Source organism: Cyprinus carpio, unplaced genomic scaffold, assembly GCF_018340385.1.
Source record: "Cyprinus carpio isolate SPL01 unplaced genomic scaffold, ASM1834038v1 S000000169, whole genome shotgun sequence".
Lineage (NCBI taxonomy): Eukaryota > Metazoa > Chordata > Actinopteri > Cypriniformes > Cyprinidae > Cyprinus > Cyprinus carpio.
The window spans coordinates 825,816-845,650 of record NW_024872920.1 but is presented as its reverse complement, the minus strand read 5'-3'; the positions used below and the strand labels follow the sequence as shown (position 1 = coordinate 845,650).

The 19,835-nt window shown below is 38.5% G+C and overlaps 1 pseudogene; it reads right to left on the bottom strand.

The window, feature by feature from the left end:
- Positions 1-5,343: 5,343 nt before the first annotated feature.
- On the bottom strand, positions 5,344-18,863 carry LOC122142814 (annotated as a pseudogene).
- Between the last annotated feature and the right edge of the window lie 972 nt (positions 18,864-19,835).

Here is a 19,835-nt window from a genome sequence, read left to right as displayed (position 1 = left end):
AATAAATTCTTAATAATTTATATATACAGTATTTTACATATATACACACTTTTTATTAAAATTTAAGATGTGTTTTATTAATGTGCACATTTTTTAAAGAACAAAAAAGCTCAAACCATCTGAGAATGTATGATAATACTTGAGTATTGGCCCAAGTGAAACAGCCCCACGTGCGACTCACATGGTTGGTATTCCCTGAATCTGAATTGGTGTCGGTTCCCCCCTTCCGTGAAACGATTCCTTTGTCTTCAGTCCTTTAGGATGGCTGCAAAACGACCATTAAAGAGCGTGCCATTAGTGTGAAGCTGTGAGTGAGGTGCTGCTGCATGTAAAAACAGGTGAGATGGATCTTACCCTGAGGGAAACTTCATCTCTCTGAAGCTCTTAATGGGTGGTGGAATGCCTTCACCTTCAACAAGAATGTGGTACTTCTTCCGTACACGTTCATGCCGCGCTGCTGGCATGCCATGAATGTAACGTGGAGCTTTCCAGCTGAAGAGAAAATAAGAAGTTGATTGCTGTTATTTTTATTTGCGAAAAACCCACACTGATCTGACCAAATGAGGAGTTAAACAAAGGAGAGTTAAAGGCAGCTCACCTTGTTTTTATTGGGTCTTCATATGTGATTCCTTTGGCCATCTCCTTCACAGACATTAGAGTCTGATTAAAGATATGGGAAGATGCATGTTTTATGATTTTATTAATACTTATGACCTATAAATTTAAGAACTTGGTAAATGATTCCTGTTTTTGCTTACCTCTGCCTTCAGCAACACGCTCTCCAGAATCTTTTCTTCCTCTTTGCAGTTGTTTCTCCTTGGCAGACTCCTTTCGACCCGCTACAATTATTATAATGTGCAATTTGAAAATAAATAACAAATGGAGGGGGAAAAAAAAAAAAACATACCGAGACCACTCAAGACAAAATTTATACTTTTTTTATTCACAAAAAAAACTATTAGTATAATTTTGATATTTGATAAGTAACCTAGAAATAGTGCAGAATCTTCAACATTTGTTCATTACATCACATCACACAAATGCATTTCTTGTAAATTCCTCAGTGTACCTAGATCTTTATGTATTTTTAGGTTTTTGTTTAAATTACATTTTGAATCCTAGATTTTTTTTTTTTTTAAGCTCCTCAACGCTGCATGTTTTTGATAAAAAAAATACAGAAAAAAAAACAGTAATCTTGCAAAAATGTTATTACAATATAAAATAATGGTTTATATTTTCATTATGACATTATGCTTTGTAATGTAGTGAGAAAAACACTACTTGAGTAAAGTAAAAATACTTCAGTACGGTCCACCTCTGATTATTAGAATTATCAATGTTGGCAACAGTTGTATTATTAGAATTATCAATGTTGGCAACAGTTGTGCTGCCAAATATTGATAAAAAGCATTAAAAATTTCCTTTTTTCAGGATCCTTTGATGAAATTAAAAAAGTTTAAAAGAACAGCATTTATTCAAAATATAAATTTTTTTCTAACAATTTAAATCTATGCTATCACTTCAACAATTTAACACATCCCTTGCTTCAAAAAAAGAAAGAAAAAAATGTACTGACCCCCAGACTTTTGAACTCTAGTGTATATTATTAGAAAAGGTTTTTATTTTAAATAAATGCTGTTCTTTTTAACTTTTTATTCATCAAAGAAACCAGCACAAAGGTTTCCAGCACTGATAATAAATCAACATATTAGTTCAGTTTTTCCAGCACTGATAAATAAATCAGCAAATTAGATATGATTTCTGAAGGATCATGTGACACTGAAGACTGGAAGTAATGATTCTGAAAATTCAGCTTTGCATCACAGGAAAAAATTAGATTTTAATGTATATTAAAATAGAAAATCAGTTATTTTACATTGTAATAATATTTCACAATATACTGTATTTTTTGATCAAATAAATGCATCCTTGATGAGCGAAAGAAATGATGAAGTAAATGAAGAACAGGAGATGACATAAAGACCTTCACTTTCTCCTTGAGGTGTTGGGGTGCTGATCCAGCAGACTGACATTGGATCGGGGGCCCAGACCCTCATCCTCATCTTTCTGCTCTCCACCACTATCTTTCTGTTCCTCCTCTGTAAGCCCTTTCCCACGGGAAACGCATCACTTTCTGGAGCTGAGGTGTCAAATCAAATAGAAAACATACGCAATTAGGATGCTCAGATGTCTTATGTTGGCAAAAGAGAAAAATATAGTTCTCAAAAACCAGTGTTACATACAACATCCGCAAAAGACAGTGGTGGTGAACCACAGAGCTGCCACAGGAAACACAAACAATTCTCATGAAAATGAACGGCCATGCTGTAATCTTAGTAGAGGTTGCTCACCATCTGCTGTTTTTCTGATCTTAAACAGGAACATACGGCACATAGTCATCATCTTCTGAGCCCTCTGATCCAGACTTCTCTGAGTAGTTTTCTCTGAGAATTACATAAAAGTCACAAAGCATTAGGCCTACATATAAACACAAACTGCACAGATAGCATACAGCATCACAAAGTTATATACAGCAGTTCAGAACCACATATTCTCTTCTTACAGTTTTACATTAATTACAAAAAAATGCAGGCTAAATGAGTACAGATGAATACATAAATTCTCTATTAAAACATAGCTGGATACACACAGACGTCTGCTTAATTCATCCGAAATTGCTATATAAAATGCAAAAAAAAAAAAAAAAAAGCTTTATTTTAGATAACCTGTACCGCACCTGTGCATTAAAATCTTAATGAGATATAATTGCTCACGTTTAATACAGTGAATGTAAGTTAGTTAATCTGTGGTTCCCCGAATATTTACTTTATTAAGATGCGTTTACATAACGTTTCTTATAGTAAAACTCACTTTTCTGGGTCGGTTTTTCCGTTTCCATGATGCTGACCGTTAACGTTACTGGTTTTGGGATTGTAATTTAGCGATGATATTTAGGATATAAATGTAACTGATAAATGTTGATATCACACTCAAACAAGCATTGTTTATACTAGCTAGCATGTTACGCTGCTGCGGCTGCTGCTCAAACGGAAGCGTGACGTACAGGTTACGTATACTACGGTGGCCCAAAAAGGGACTAAACGAAACGAACGAAAACGAAAGTGTTTTCGGAGATGAGATGTAAAAAATAAACAATCGTTGTATTATATATACATTTTTTCACCATTATATTGTTCCAAACCTGCATGGTTTTCTTTCTTCTGTGGAACAAACATGGGGAGGTAAGGCAGAATGTGACTAAGAACGGTGACCAAAGCAGTTACTCATTCTGTCTAAGATCTACTCCAAGTCACACGGTCTTACGAGGGTTATTGTTTACTCACGAAGGTGAAGTAAATAATGACAGAATAAAAAATAATAATAATAAAAAAAAAACTTTTTAAACTCTTTCTTTAAAACATTAAACTTATTCTTTAAACCTTGAAAGCATGGTAAATAACTTGAAACTGGAACTGCAAAAACGGAATACTCTTATTTTCTATTTATGCTATTTCGTATATGTACCAAGATTTGCATGTTGCAAAAAATAAAAAGGTTAGAAAGCAAACACAACACTTTTTTTCTCAAAAACTGTCATGTTTTACTCTTTCGGCATGAAAGATTTTCACAGTAATCAAAAGTGAATAATAATAATAATTATAATAATAAAAAACAAACAAAAAAACAAACAAAACAAAAAAAAAATCAGAAAACAAAATAAAAAACAGAAACAAACATACACTGGGCCATTAACGGTCTAGTATAAATCTACATTCCAAAACAGGTGTTTAAGAGAATGTTTTCTAGTTTAAGTATAACCTGGATAGAGTCAAAGATGTCGGGAAAAATATAACAAAAACTGATTTCTCAAGAGATCTCAATCCTTCAAAGGGAGATTTACTCTGTCATAAACCCAGAGACCCTTAAAAAAAAAAGAAAAGAAAAAAAAGAATCATAACTGTAATTGGGATTTTTACCAGAAGGGGGTCAGCTTCAGGTATACATATGTGAAAAAACTATGACGCAGACATACAAAGCTATGGCAAGGGCCACCAGATGTTACAAGCGCCGTACCACTGAGGGGAATCTTAAAGCCCCTAAAAAAGCCTTAAAACCCTTTGTAAAATGCGATTGCAAATGTAATGAAATGAAACCAGTTCTGAACAAAGTCTGGTTATAGCACCAATGGACTGAAACTAAACAAGCAGAACTACTGCAAGTGTCTTAGATGCATAAATTCAGGTCTGATACCATCATGCAGCCAAAACAAGGGTGCACTGCTGGGAAACCTACTACAAACTGAAACTCACAAAAAACAGCTTCAAGAACGTGGTCACAGCACAGAACTATATCCAAACCACCACACGGGAGGGACCAGCAGGAGATACTACCATAAGATTTCGGTCTGGGGATCAGTCAGTTTTGGAACAGCCTTCCATACAGAGTTGAAGGACAAGGGAGAAATTTCTAGTTTGCCTATACTTGTCAGTTTTCACGCATCATGCAAAGGAAACATAGCTCATCTGCTCAACCTTAGATTTAAATCACATTTTTTTTTTAGTGTTGATTCCTTTTCTTAAAACGTCCAATGTAATAAACAAAACAGGTTTACCACATCATACATCGTAAGCATTGGTACTGATGCTCTCATTGTTCTGAAAGACACAAAGCAACATGTGCACGGTTTCAGCATTTTGTGCAAATAAACTGTCACAGCTGCACTTGGCCTTACAGAGTCGACTGTGAAAATTACATGGGTGTAGCATTATCTATCCAGATCTTTGTATTTCACATGGACAGTTCTGCAAACTAAAACACATCAGTGAACACGACAGTCCTTGCTGCCTTTTTAACCCTCCGTTATGACAATCACACAGATACAGCAATTCGAATTTTGTATTATCAAAAAAACCCACATTTTTCGCATCTATTCTAAAAGGACAGTATATTTGCAGGGGTGAAGTGGAGTATGCAAAAATGCATGATGGTGCAACCGTTAGAAGTACCTTTTAAAACACATGAACAGCTGAAAAAAGCATGATGGGTCAAACCGCACCCATTGTTGGGAATTTAAACCATTTTTATTGTAAAACAACTGTGTACATACGACATATAAAGCATGTAGATGCACTGAATCAGTACCCAAACGTGTTTTAAGGATAACAAGATGCAAGTTTTTCAGACTGAGGTCAGGATGCAGTGTGATCCCTGTGAACAACAGGTAAAATGAAATCGAGTTGAGTTGAGATGACTGGTGGGTCAAAATCAAGGTCCCGTGGCATAGAGGCAGAAGAGCTGTGAGAGGGAAAAGAAACCTTAGGCCGATCAGGTGTTGAGGTGAAGTAACCAAAGGCCAAACTGGTTTTTAGTACAGTCTTGCCATCACCTATCTGTTACTGAGCTGCATTTGACGGCATCTTTTTGAGGCTGAAGTTGGACCAGTTCACAGCCACCTTCTGTCGGGTTTGTTTAGCAGAGTCGAGACAAAACCTAAAAAACAAAACAATGAGAGATTAAAAAAAAAAAGTTAAGGCAACACATTAAGATTTTTACATCTCTATGACATTCTTGTCCCAAGAATGACCTGTAATGTGAGGTGATGGTAATGTAATATAGGTTTCATATCTGCACTGGTAAGATACACTGACAGTGATATCTCACTGGAACAATACTGACATTTATTAATAAAACGTCTCTGTTGTATCTTAAATACAAACAACAATATTAATAGTGATGCTTGTCAAACACACTGCAATTAACAGAGCAGTTCGTTTTTGGTAATGACTGGACTTTACCTCTTGAAATATTCAACTTCACGATCAATCTCGTCCATTTCCGTAGGGTCGACGTCTTTGGGAAGGGAACACATCATCTATCAGGGGAGAAAGAAAAAAAAAATGATGAAGAGCTGTAAAGTGGTCTGATGCAACATATTCTACAAGACCAGACCAGCTTGCTATTTGCCCAATGGTCACTTACCGATTGTGTTATTCGATTTTTCCCGTCTTGTTTTTGTTCTTATTTTTAGTTCTTTCCCTTCAGTTGCTGTGCTTGCTGCTGTGAACTGGGAGCGTTGGATGTGGTTTTAGTGTCTATGTCATGCCCCGACCTGTTTCCCCCCCCCAGTGCATCCGACAGGTCATTCTTCCCCCTCTGCGTGTTAGACCCTGTATTATGGTGACCGTTTGGAGGCTCCATTGGGATGACTGCTTTGCAAGCTTTGATCTCTTTCTGCTCTCTTATTTCCTGTTTTCTGCGAGTCTGCCTGCTGCTGAGCCTGGTGGTTCTGTTTGGATCCACCTTTGGTGCTTTTATCTGAATCAGCTGCCCTTGTTTCCTGCCCTTTGTGCATCTCGGCTTTTGCCGTTTTCGTACTGGACACCTGCTCCTGAGTCGCCTGGTCCTGGGTGCCTCTGATTCTGCTGTTTTCTTACTCTTCTTTGCCTTGGATCCAGCTCCATTTGTGGTTTGGTTTTCAAGGACCCGCAATCGCTGGGCTTGGCCGCAGATGCAGTGCCAGGCTGGATGGACTCTGAACCCGTGGCTGGGCTTCGTTCTGGTGACCGCACACGGATGAGCTTGGAAAGACTTGGCGTGGAGTGAAGCCTCTGGATGTCTTTGGCTGCAGTGGTGGTGTCCTCCCAACCGTTAACTATATCCAGGTCTCTCTTGAAGTTCCTAGGGAGTGAGAGCGGTGCCAGATCCAAGTCTATCTGCTGCAGATCAGAAGATCCGTTGAGGTGAGACAGCAGATGGTTTCCTTCCAGTGTCGCCGCCTTCTTTGGGAAGTCGTTGACGTCCAGGTTGAGGTCGTACATGATGAAGGAGGCACGGATGGAGTCTTTTATGGTGTTTTTGATCTCCTCCAGACGGCTGGTCAAAGAAAACTGTTTAACTCGCTCCAGCTCCAACTGAGGCCACTCCACAGTCTGTTTGCTTCCCCGTCCGGAGTCAAATCATCTACGGGGTCGGGGGGAGGATGCCGAACGGGGTTCACTGCAGGCTGCCTCGATTCGCTGACCCCTGAAGAGCCCTCTCCTTCCTCTCCTGATGAAGATTGTTGAGAAATCAGTCACAATCATGGAAGAGTACATGCTGCATTTGCATAAAAGAATGCAATAAAGCAAGTTGGCTTCAAAATAAAACTATTTCTGGAAATCAAAGAGGGCCGAGATTCAAAAAGGTACAATCTTGAAACAGAAGCCCGTTAGAAGTCATTACAGCAGTGGCTTAACAGAAAACAGAAATTCGATATAATATTTTAAGCTAATTATTCAAATTGTTTTTTTGGTCATATATTTTTTGGGTAGGTTTCTTGAAGCATCTACGAGATGTTGCCACAGTTCTTCCAGATTTAGTCTGTGTCAGTTTTTTCTGTTTCTTCATGTCATTCCAGACAGACTGGATGAGGGTGAGATCAGATCTCTGTGTGGAGCAATCTCAGTGCATTATCACAGTTAATGGCAAAAAGAATGTTTGGTAACGTAAACTGATATTTCCCACCGACACACTACAGCAAAGATAGAAATAACTGACTTTAAAAACATTTTTGTTGTTGAAAATACTAGAGTTTTGCACAGTAGTGTATTTTTAAAAATGTATTTTCTTTTTTTAAATATTTTTCAAAATTTTTGTAACATTCAGCTGCCATTACTCTAGTCTTCATTGTCACCTGATCCTTTAAAAATCATTATGATATGCTGATTTGGTACTTATTTTATTTTTTCATTCACTTCTGATGTAACAAATGAACCAAGAAATAATGACAGCTGTAATTATCTCTTTTCCGGACATTTATACACAAAACAAACAGTGCACCTTTTTCTTCTGTTTGTGCCGTGCCCGTTTTGCAGCCTTGGCACTGTTGACAGGCTTGGGCTCTGTGCTGTTGATGAAGTCCAGGAGTTCGTCCACGTCTCGATGGTCTATGGTACTCGGTGCTGCCGGATCTAGATCCTGCCTCTGAGGAAGTTCCTCTTTACGGCGGGTCAGGGACCGAAGCTTCTCCCTGATTCTCAGCATAGTTCCGACTGGTGGGGGCGGCCGCGGGGGCTGTTCAGAGGAAATTAATTCATTTTAAGTTATGGTAGACGTAAAGATAAACATAATACACTCTATATGTTCTCAAAATATAAATGTCTAGGGCGCACAAAATAAATTGTATTAGCAAGATTTCAAAGTTTTAAAATACAACCTCATTTACTTTTTCATTCATTTCACAAAAACGGCTTAAGGCTTGAATACCTCTGCTTCCAACCACTAGAATATGGATTTATATTTTTCTGTACCTTATGATCACACTGCAAATTTCAAAATTCAAATCATCCCTTGTACTATAAAAAACATCCTGTAAGTTTCAGAAACTCAAAACAGCTTATATTGAAGCCAATCTGCCAAAACAACAGCTTTGTGGGTAAGGTGACACTTTGTGTCCCTATTGCATCACTGTCGGTTTGCCCCGCCCACGATTCACACACGTAGTGTAAATAATGAGAGAGATAAATTCAGGTCTATGCAGAAACCAAACGATAAAGATGCTTAAAAAAAAAAAAAAAAAAAAAAAAAAAAAAAAAAAACCAAAAAAAAAACGGTCTTTGCATTGCCTTCTTTTTCAAAATGACACGAGATTAGAAGTCTTGTTTGCTGGGAAATTCAATGATGAAATGAATTGAGTTTATTAAAACTCAAGAATAGATATCTTCCAGTGGGCTCAGAGAAAGAAATTAACGTAAAGGAAGAAAACATGATTTCATTCCTTAATATTAGCTTGTTTTAAGTATAGATTCACTTAATTTTTTTCAATTTCTCAGAAAACAAGACTAGATATCTTCATTTTGTATCTCAAGTAAATATATCTTGATTTAGGGATGCTGAGATATTGCTATTGGGAAACAAGACAAAACACTGAGGAAGATATTCATTTTTTGCAGTGCATGCAACATTTAATGCCATGCCCTTATGAATTTAAGAATTTCTGCTCAGATTTAAGAACTTTTTAAGGTCTTCATTTGTGCAATGGTGAACTAAACCTTTTTAAGACCCACAGCTACCCTTTAAAGTGCCCCATATTATGCCATTTCCAATATAGCCTTTCATGCAGTGTGTAATGTAACTGTATGTGAATGTAAACGATCTGCAAAGTTGTAAAGCCAAAAGTGCACAATAAATGGTTATTGTCTCCCAAAATAAAGAATCGACTCTGAACAGCAGAAATGAGTCGTTAGTAATGTGAATACAGAACATACTGAAAAAGGCGAATCGTTTCCGACATGCGCTGTATGCCGTAGACCAATAAACAAACAGACTGGGCCATTTGACCAATCAGAGCAGAGCAGGCTCATAGAAAGGAGGGGTTTTAGAGAGACTGAATTTTTGAACTGCTTTGAACAAATTGTTAGAGAATCGCTGGAAAATTAGGTCATATTAAATGCATATTTTGAGAAAATAAAAGCGTTTTTTGACCTTGCAAGCATGTAATCCTATTTTAGGAGACTCCCAAAATAATATTAAGAACTGTAAAAATGGCATAATAGGGGCACTTTAAAAGAAAACATACCGCGTTGTGGCCAAAGAACTCGCAGTAGCAACAGTCACAGTATTTCCCGTCCTTCTGATTGGTGGAGGAGGAGGCACAAGAGCTGCGCTCCGAGCTACTGTCCTCATCATCTCCTTCTCAATCTCACAGGGTGGGGCGTGACACAAAAGACCCGTTGGGGTAACTTGTGCCCTTTTACACGCTTGGTCCCTGTTTATACAGAACAACAAAACTTAAACGCACAGAAATATAAGCAAGAAAAACAAGCAATGCCCCCTGTACGTCCCACCGACGCTCACCTGCATGCCCCAGACGTTAGATGGCCAGCATTGGAGGAGGCTCTACAGAGCTGCCATTACTGTGTCCATTGCCACCGGGTGACTGCACCCTATGGAGCGAGTTGACTGAGTTGCGACAGTGTTTGTGGGTTAAACAGCGGAAATGTGGGAGTTCTTGTCAGGCGCTGGCTTGTGTAGGGCCACCGGACTGTCCACCCGCACTCGAGTGCTTAGCTGGCAGGAGCATGAACGTTTGGTACCAGTGGGGAGAAGGGAGCGTGTGAAGGCAGCCCCGAACTAGTGGAGTTGATGTGAACATGCTGACTGGAGTTTTGCTCGGGACGGCAGGCAGCAGCGAGGAATGCTGGGATGGAGAGACCCGTTGGACTGTTGGGCGGCCACTGACAGGTCTGCAGCTTGGTGGTGGTCATTTGGTGGAACGCCTCACCTGTAGAAAACACAGCATATTTTAATTCTTAGTCATTTAGTAGTTTAGGTGATGTCTATTTAGCTTAAAATCTTGGCAACAGGACATTTTTATCAGTAGCTTTGTTTCTATTTTTGTTGGATCCAGTGGTACAGTCCTGCCTGAAACTTAATTGGTTTCATCATCTCAAACTTACAGTTTATTAAACATCGAAATGCTCTGACTGGATGTGACTATAACAGCAACATTTCATATTTATTGTAGTCTGACACATACTTGTCACATTGGGACATGGTGTAAATTTAAAAAGCTTTGCGGTTCACACCCAGTTACATAATGCAGTGCAATAAAGAAGGTAAATGGTAAAAAAGTGTATAAATTAAAATGCATTCAAATGTTAAATGTCACTAGTAATTACATTAAAGGTGTTTTGCATGCATAGAGGTATAACGATATTCAAGTCAACTGAACCAAAAAAACGCAATACACCACCCACGGTTCATACAACGTTACTCTCTTGGCCTACCCGCCCCCCACACCATGCATATGGCCATGATGGTTTTGAATGGCTTGAATCACTTTGAAAAGGAAGGTACCATTAAGGGCAACATGTGCAGAACAAATATGTCATATCGGCTACATAAAATTATAATGAGAACACGACTGTAAAAGAACCATGCCATGTTTGAGGCATTGCTATGGAAAGAATGCGCCCACAGAGTTTATATCTTCATGGTCTAGCACAGTCGCTTGTGCAGCCACTCACAGCCTTTTTGTTGAACTGTGTAGATACTATTTATCTCATATAAGATGCATTTTGGTTGAGTTATGCTGCAGTAAAGTGCTTCATTGTAGGCCTACTAACGGTGATTATCTCTTCAAAGCAGAATATTAATAACTATGATTGTCATATAGGGCTACATAACATTATAATGAGACACACTATTATAATAAAACGCTGTGGAATTTTAGAGTTTGCCATGTTTCGCTGCCAGATTATGGGCATTGGGCATAAATTTCTACACATTTCCGCAGGTTTTCGCGCGATTATAAAGCGGGAAATTCCTGCAAACATTTATGCACTATAGCATGAATATTGCTATAAAATCATTTTCTTTATTGTCCGACTATTTCATTTTACTTATCCATGGCACATGCATTTTTAATATGTCGCTTAAGTAATCTTATCCAATGACTTGTTTTGCATTATTTAGGCTTTTTTTTTTTAAGGCAAGTAGATTTTTTTGGGTAACACTTTTTAACGAAGCAACAATTTTTAAAGTCTTATTTGTTAATGCATTAATTAACATGAACTAATAGAGAACAATTATTGTTATTATTATTATTATTAAAGTTAAAAGTGAATCTACTTGTGTGCTCTAGCATTGCTGGTGCCATTCCCATGAACACAACCACCACAGCAAACAGAACCGAACTGAGCCGTGGGCTCCAAAACTGCAATATGAACCGAACTGTGGCACTGGTATATAGTTTGCACCGTCTAACACATTTCTTCCACACCAATCTCCTTCAGTCCTTTCTACTGCAACACCGCACTAAAAAATTAGAACAAGCACTTCAACCCCTTAATCTATTATCTTCTATCCCTACACACACAACATCAACAGAAACCCATTGAGATTAAAAACAACGTCTGATACTGTATTTAACTAAAATCAGTAAACAAAGTGCTAAAAAAAAAAAAAAAAAAAATTACATTTGCTAACATTAGATAATGCATAAGGTCTCATGAATCTTATTATTATGGACTATTATATTTGCTAAGAATAAGAAATGTTTCTTCTTAGAATGATTTCTGAGGGTAATCATGTAACACTAAGGACTTGGAGAAATGTCTGCAGAAAAAAACTCAGCTTTTGCATCACAGGAATAAATTACACTAACATGTATTCAATAGAAAACAGTTATTTTTAACTGCAATAATATTTCACCGTATTATTTGTTTTTACTGTAGGTTTGATCAAATAAATGTCTGTCTTGTAAAGCGCATAAGAGAAATCTTTTAAAAAATCTTACCGACCCCAAACTTTTGAATACGGTAGTGTATACAAATACATTTCGCGCATTTTTTACAAGTTTTTTAAAATAAAATTATTAAATGTGCTAGAAATGCACATGAATTAAAATAGTATATTTATAAATGAATATTAGGCTCACATTAACTTAAATGCTGCAAAAAAAAAAAAAAATTGTACCTAATGTATTACCTAATGTTAAAAATTATAACCCCGTAACTGTAAAGTGTTGTCCCTATTTAATATTGTGGCTTTGATGATTTGTGTTCTTACCTGGAGGAGTTGGTCGTCGACACATGGTCTTGAAGTGCCTTGGGGTTGGTCTTACATAGATCAGTGGAGGCAGACAGTGTCCCAGGAGAAGCCACATTGGAATTCTGCTGGGTGCGGGATGACTGTAGGGACAGACTTTAGTCCCGAATGTTTTGGCAGCCTTCCCGGGAGCGTCATGAGAGGATCTCTTCTCATGGCAAGCTGCTCCCACCGTTCCGCCTATCAGGACAGAAAAAACATTCTGTCAGTCTTATTTCTACAGCCAAATTCTATTAAATACTTCTGTACATCTGTTAAAGAAAAGCAGAAAAAGTTTGATCCATTCTGTCAACCCTGACGTTTTATTTTGCCACAATACTGTAATTATCCCACCAAAATAGAATAAAATATGACATATTGATTTTGAGTTTCATAATCGGAGAAGAAAGAAGAAATTATGGAGGTGATATGAAAGTTGAAACTAGCGCTGATATGTAGAAAAGTAAGCCTGAGATGGTCAATTCACTGGTCACTTTACAATGCTGCAACTGATCAGCTAGAATCACCGTGTAATGAAGCAAAAAGACGTACTTTGTGAAAGTGTAGCTGTGCTGTGGTTGCCATTGAGATCCTCCATTAAGAATGAGTCGAATTCCACAGGGCCCGACAGTTTGCTAGTGCGGAGAGGAAGGAGCTGGGGTCCCAATCCACCGAGCTATGCTCAGGATAACCATTCCCACAGCTCTGAGACTTACACGAGGACGAGTGGGACAGCAGCACCTGAGTAACAACACATTCCATCTTTTTAGACAAGTGACAAAAAAACACATTCTACCAGAAACTGTTAGGGATCTACAAGGTGCACGGAAATAATTGTGGACATATCAGTGCTATCAGATTTATTTTTTGTTGTTGTGTACCCAGATTGTCCTCAATGACATACCTGAGCTTTCGCTAAAAAGAAAAGGACCATTTGGTCCCAGTTGTGACACAGTGTTCTTCATCCAATGAAAAAAATGGATGCAAAACTTAACATCAGCAACCTGAATGAAACTAGGCTTTCGCAATTCTGCAATCTAGCAATCTTCCAATAAAAAATAAGCCCCAAAAAATGGATCTCTTGATTCAGTACCAACTAACAACTCTATGCATGTACAGTAGACCTAAAAAAAAAATTGATGTGGATACACACTAAATATACTAAATATATGAATGTCAATGCATTAGATAAGAAAATATTAAAATGTTTAATTAATAAAATTAATTTTTATTTGTATTTTCAATTATTTTTATTTCACATTTATTTCATTTTTAATGCATGTAATTTTGTTAAAAATCCATTACATTTTTAAGGAAGACGCAGCATAAGCAAATAATTTTTTTTAAAAAAGTAATTACGTAATTGGTGTATAAACAAGGTTTCACTCAAAAATTTCTAGTGGAAAGAGTGGTCATTACTACAAAAGAAAATGGCACCGTAAACACATTGAAAATTAAATAAAATTTTAAAAAGAACTACTGAACCTTGTGTTATACTATTTTTGTTTAAATATACAACTTGATGAAAAAGATGGCATTCGGTTAAAAATGGATGTTTGCGTGAACATATCAGTATGACCGAGCTGAGGGGAATAGACTTCTAATAGCCACTAAAAAATCACTGCGATATTGGTTGGTTCAAAATCACAAATTACCAAGAATGGTTTGGCAAAAGCGAGGCAAACTTTTAGCATGATTTGTTTTTGTTACCACTACTGTTTCATATTTGTGTATTAAATGCAATGAAATTCTATAGAGTACAATTTGTATATTACAGATTATCAAGCGCAAATTTATTTCTCCACACAAAACACAACATAATCATTATTATGAGGTTCTAAAGATTTTTTTTTTTTTCTTGACCTGCATTTATAAAACAGTCCATAATCCGCAAAAATCGATGAATTTCTATGAATGACCCAGAGATAATTCAATTATTGTGCAGTTGTGCTCCTGAATAGTTCTCCTCTCCTCCTCGTCAACTCTTCTGCAGCTCTGGCAGATCCACAGCGGCACTTCAACCCAGCAGTGACGGGGTGGAAGCGAAGGCACAGCGTCTGCCAGCTTGCAGGCCCTGGAACCTCCCTCAGCAGAGGCCTGAGCGCGCGCATTGACGCCTGGGCCTCTGCCAGTTTGGGACCCGGCTGGGGGAGTGGAGCCCGGGTTCACCTGCTGGCCATCCCCCACCCAGGTCTTTAAAACTGCACGGTGGTCTACAAGCCCCGGGCAGGCAGGTGGGTGAATTGGACTGTGGGACGAGATCTAAAAATGAATAATGAATTTGTAACAAAGAAAATGACTGAAACAAACAGACTGGACTAATAAAGCTTAGCTGTAGCATTTACCTAGCATGGCGAGTATGCGAGGAGATAGGAGACGGTAAATAATTTGGATGAAGTGCGTATTTAGCTATTCATTTATAAATTCCGAAGCCTGGAGAAATGTAAAATGCCCAGTGCGTCTTCCGATGGTTGATCCACGAAACACGCAGGAACCGTAGAGTATAAGTGATTCAGTGGTGGGTAGACAAAAAAAATAAAATGCATTCCCCGTGGAGTCAAATTAAAGTTAAATGAATTCATGAATGTGCATATTAACAAGCATTTTTACAAGGAAATTTTTTTTTTTTTAAGCACTGCAGACGGATTAAGATCATGGGCTTGGTTATGTTTCCTTAAGCTCAGATGTAATTTGGTTCGGGGAGATCACAGTAGAGATAATGTTATGGTGCTTTAGAACCTCTCTGAAAACCCCAGCCCCCCCCCCCCCCCCCCCCCCCCTCCCCCCCCCAATGCATAAAACATCCTTTATACACAAAAATGCTGTGCTGTCAGTTAATGACTGACTGGTCAGGGGGCACGGGGGTGTTACACGGGCAGAAACCTCAATAACTAAAGCAAGTCCATGATTCTTTGCAATTGAGTGGTGGACAGTGCAAAATACAGAAATAAATGCATATAACTCACATCTAGGACATATACATTTTCTACGACGCAGAGCTATTCTTAACAATAACCATTTTTTATGGAAAAGGTTCAGCAAGAATACTGTTAGGCAACAAACGGCAAATACCAGTACCAGACCTTGAGATGACCGAGGCTGATAGGACCATCCACAATCAAGAGTGCAAAATCATAAGGTGAGTAATACATCGCTGCAAAACAGTATGAGGTTATGTGCAGGGTTGCAGGCTGGAACAGATTAGTGTTTAAAGGTATAACTCATGGTAGCGGTCTTGGTAGGGACCATGAAAGGCTAGCAGAAACGTGAATCGGCGGTAGAAGGCCAGGAATTGGGCACATAGTAACGTAGTGGGCTCTTAAAGTTAACTTAATTGCACAAACACTGGTTTAAAAACATTCTGTGTCAGAACATAAAGAGGTGAGACTCCACGGCCGGGTTTAGTAGCACACGCGCGTTTTTAGCTGATAGTTTCTCACAGGAAGGTAATTCAGGTACGATCCACAGGACAACACACGGTTTAGCTTTGGTGCTTTAGGCAGTACCGGAGGCGTTTAGCTTTCTTTGTACCAGGCTACGCTCAATAGTACGCGCTCGGATAGTGTGTAATAAAACCCAGGATCAGATGATAAGGGTACTGCGTTGCTGGGGGTCATTAGGAATGCTTTGGGGGCCAGCGACAGGTTATTTATTTCGATCGGGTGGATCTGTGGCGGGCGCACAGCTAGTCGCTGCTTCGCCGTGTGTAGCTCGACGAGCGGGATGCGGATCAGATGAGGGGAAAATAAGACTATTGTTCCGCTCGGCAACGCCGTTTCATCTTCGCAACAGTTCTTTTCAAAACCGGATCAAAACACAGGCTTCAGAGAGTGCTTAGGGTCACGTCCGGACGGTAAATAGTCATCACCTCGCCCCGGGCATTACCGGAGCGGCGTATTCTAAAATGGTCAAGGCTTTTTTTTGGTGGTTTGCGTTTTTGCTTTTAAGTTTATTAATAAATTTTTTGTTGTAAGTTCCATGTGCCCATCTTAGTGCTTTTTTTAAACACGATTTACTAGACCTTTAAATCAAATTCATTTATAAACGTAAGATATAATTGACATTTGACACTGAGGGATGTTTGAAACTCAATTTACACAGGGCAGAAGAGGTTTGTATTAAAACCCCACTATGCTTTGAGTAAAGACGAACAGAAAATGGTTTTGTCCGTAACCACTTCCAGTCATAGCTTTTGGTACCTTTTGTGGCTCATAGTAAATATTTTAATCTTTTGACTCCATCAATCAAAATGTTGTGGCGTGCGGCGGTCAGTTACATTTCAGTTAGGCTTTGAGCAACCGTTTTATCCAAAAAGCGACTTACAAATGAGGACAATGGAAGCAATCAAAATCAACAAAAGAGCATATGATACACAAGTGCTTATAAGCTTTTAGTCCATCAGTTCAGCATAAAGCAGTACACATAGCAAGGGCTTTTTAAAATAATATAGAAACTTCCCAAAGAAAACAGATAGAAATAGAAAAAGAATAGAGCAATGCTAGTGTTAGAGGGTGTTTTTTTGCGATTTTGTGAATTGTGTATTAATGAAATGAAAAGAAAACATAGAATACAAAAAGCTAGTTAGTTTTTTTTTTTTTTTAAGGAAAACCAAGCGCGCAAATGAAAAGAGTGCAAGTCTAAAAGGGAAAGTGTTTTTTTTTTGTTATTTTCTTTCTAAGACATAGAATTAGGAATAGAGAGTGCTAGAGTTTAGATGGTTCAAATAAAGATGGAAGATGATTTGTTTTAAGGACGATTCTTGTAAGATGGCTAGGACTCAGCTGCTGGGATTGGGTTGGGCAGGTCTATTCCACCAGAGGGGAACATTTAATTTAAAAGTCCGTAAAAGAAGTGACTGTGCGTCTTTGGGATGACCACAATAAAGTGATGTTCACTTGCAGAACCGGCAAGGGGGGCTTTTTTTTTTTCTAGAGGACATATTGAGTCTGACATGTAATGAATTTAGGTTTTAAAGGGTGGCGCAGAGCCAGTGGTGGTCTTTGGAGGCAAACATCAAGGCCTTGACTTTTTATGCGCTCAAAGCTATTTGGTAGCCAGTGTAAAACTGATAAAGAGAGAGTGGTGATGCATTGCATTCTTTTTTTTTTTATTTTCGGCTCATTAAAAATTAATCTTTGCTGCGCATTCTGTATTAATTGTAAAGGTTTTGAATTAGAACTGGCTGCTGGGAGAGCCTGGACAGAACAAGGAGCTTGAACAAGGAGCTGTGCAGCATGTTCAGAAAGGAAAAGGCCCTGATCTTTCTTGATGTTGGATTTGTTTGGAATAAAAAGCAAAAATCTGCAGGACCGGACAGTTTTTTGCAATGTGGTCTGAGAAAAGTCAGCAGATCATCAACTCCGAAAACTCCCAAGGTCTCTGTCTGTTTTTTTTAACGGAGTTATGGTTGAATATTCCTAACTGGATGGTGAAAACTGTGATGATAACTATGTGGTTTGCTGGGAACCACAAGCAGTTCTGTCTTCGCAAGGTTGAGTTGAAGGTGATGGTCCTTCATTCCGCAAGAAATGTTTGTTAGACAAGACTGGAGATGTCCGAGCAGCTATCGTCGGATCATCAGGATGGAATTAGAGATATAGTTGAGTGTCCATTCATTACGAATCATACAAGTCTGAACAACGACCTCTTGTTAAATAACGGATCACTGGAAAAATAGGAACACATCCGACACAGCTCTCAGGTCAGTTTTGAGTGGTAAATCGTTGTTTTTGATTCGAGAACATTTATGGACAGATTGGGGTTACGCTCCTAAGAATAATTTTGGACGGGATTTAAGGTGAACCGATTCCACAAAGATCCGAGGGGTTTCATTTGACTCGGAATCGATTTTTTGTACCCCTAAAAGGCGCTAACAAAAACGCAAAAATAAGGCGCGAAAACACAAATAACTGCACGTGCAACAGAGCCCTAGATAAAGCACCCGTTGGGAGATAATTAAAAAGATGTCAAAGTCGCTAACAGCGCGAACCGGCTCAAGGAGGTGTGTTGTTGAGTGTAATGTGTTAGCATTAGCTACCTGATTTCTGGTCCTGCTCGCCTCTGCATCTCCTCCACCGCCAGCGCCTCCCGCTGCCGCCGCCGCTGCTGCTCCTGCTCTCCCGCATCGCCGGGCTTCTTCGACAGGCTCTGCTGCTGCTGCTGTCCCGACACTAAATCCTTTTTTGCCCCGACGCCCTGCTGCTTGCTTTTTTTCCTCGCCATCGCTTTAGTCCGTATTATGCCCGTCGGCTGGTCTCCAGGTTCGGTGTATAAACACAGTTTGGTTCTTGTAGGCAGTCGCAAATGCTCCTGTTCTTTCACAAGGCAAGACAACAGTGAATATGGCGGAGGGCTGACACACACACACACACACACACACACACTCGAGTAGGTTCAGGGGTCACACGTACTGATGGCAAGCGGCTTCGGTAGGCTTGAGAAAACCGAGGACTTTCATGTTTAATGAGGCCGGTATTTCCAGGTGACAGAATACAGTCAGTCAAAACTACAGTAGCGCAGGGATTGGAAGGAGACATGTATCAATAAAGTAAACACGTTGCCAGATCTAATACATAAATACATACTATATACTCTATTTGGACATTTGCGAGACGGCATTAAAATAGAGCTAGTCCATTAAGGGATGTACACTATGTTGTGTGTTTTCGAATATTTTATAAACATTTTCCTAATGATTATTTATTTTTATTATCATATTTTTACATTTTATTACATACAAAAGCAATCTGTAGCTTATACAAAACAGAAGTTGTATTAAAACAGTACATGGCCATTTCAAAACTCTCATCGTATTTTTTTACTTAATATTGGCTTCCATTTATTATGTTTCCTCTGGCTGTTTCTTACATTATACATAATTTATTATGGGATAATAGATGCACCCATTGTATTTGTACACTTTCTCCAACATTTATTAACATTATTAATGAACTTGCATATGGCTATTAATGTGTGATTTTTTTTTACAACCTCTTACACTTTAAAATAAATTATATTTCATATGATACCTTCGTGTTCCTGTATTATTTTATTAGTTTGGTCTCTGACTTTCATATTGTCAATTATGATGTTATTTCACTGTTCAGCATTTGTGACTTAATTTAGCCAGTTAAAAAAAGACCACACATATTTAGGATTGTTCTTTTATTTTTTAGAGTGGAGAAACGTATGGAGTGGCTCATGATGAATATACAGAATATTGAAATTACATAGATCACACAAGTTGACAGCAGTAATACATAAAACAT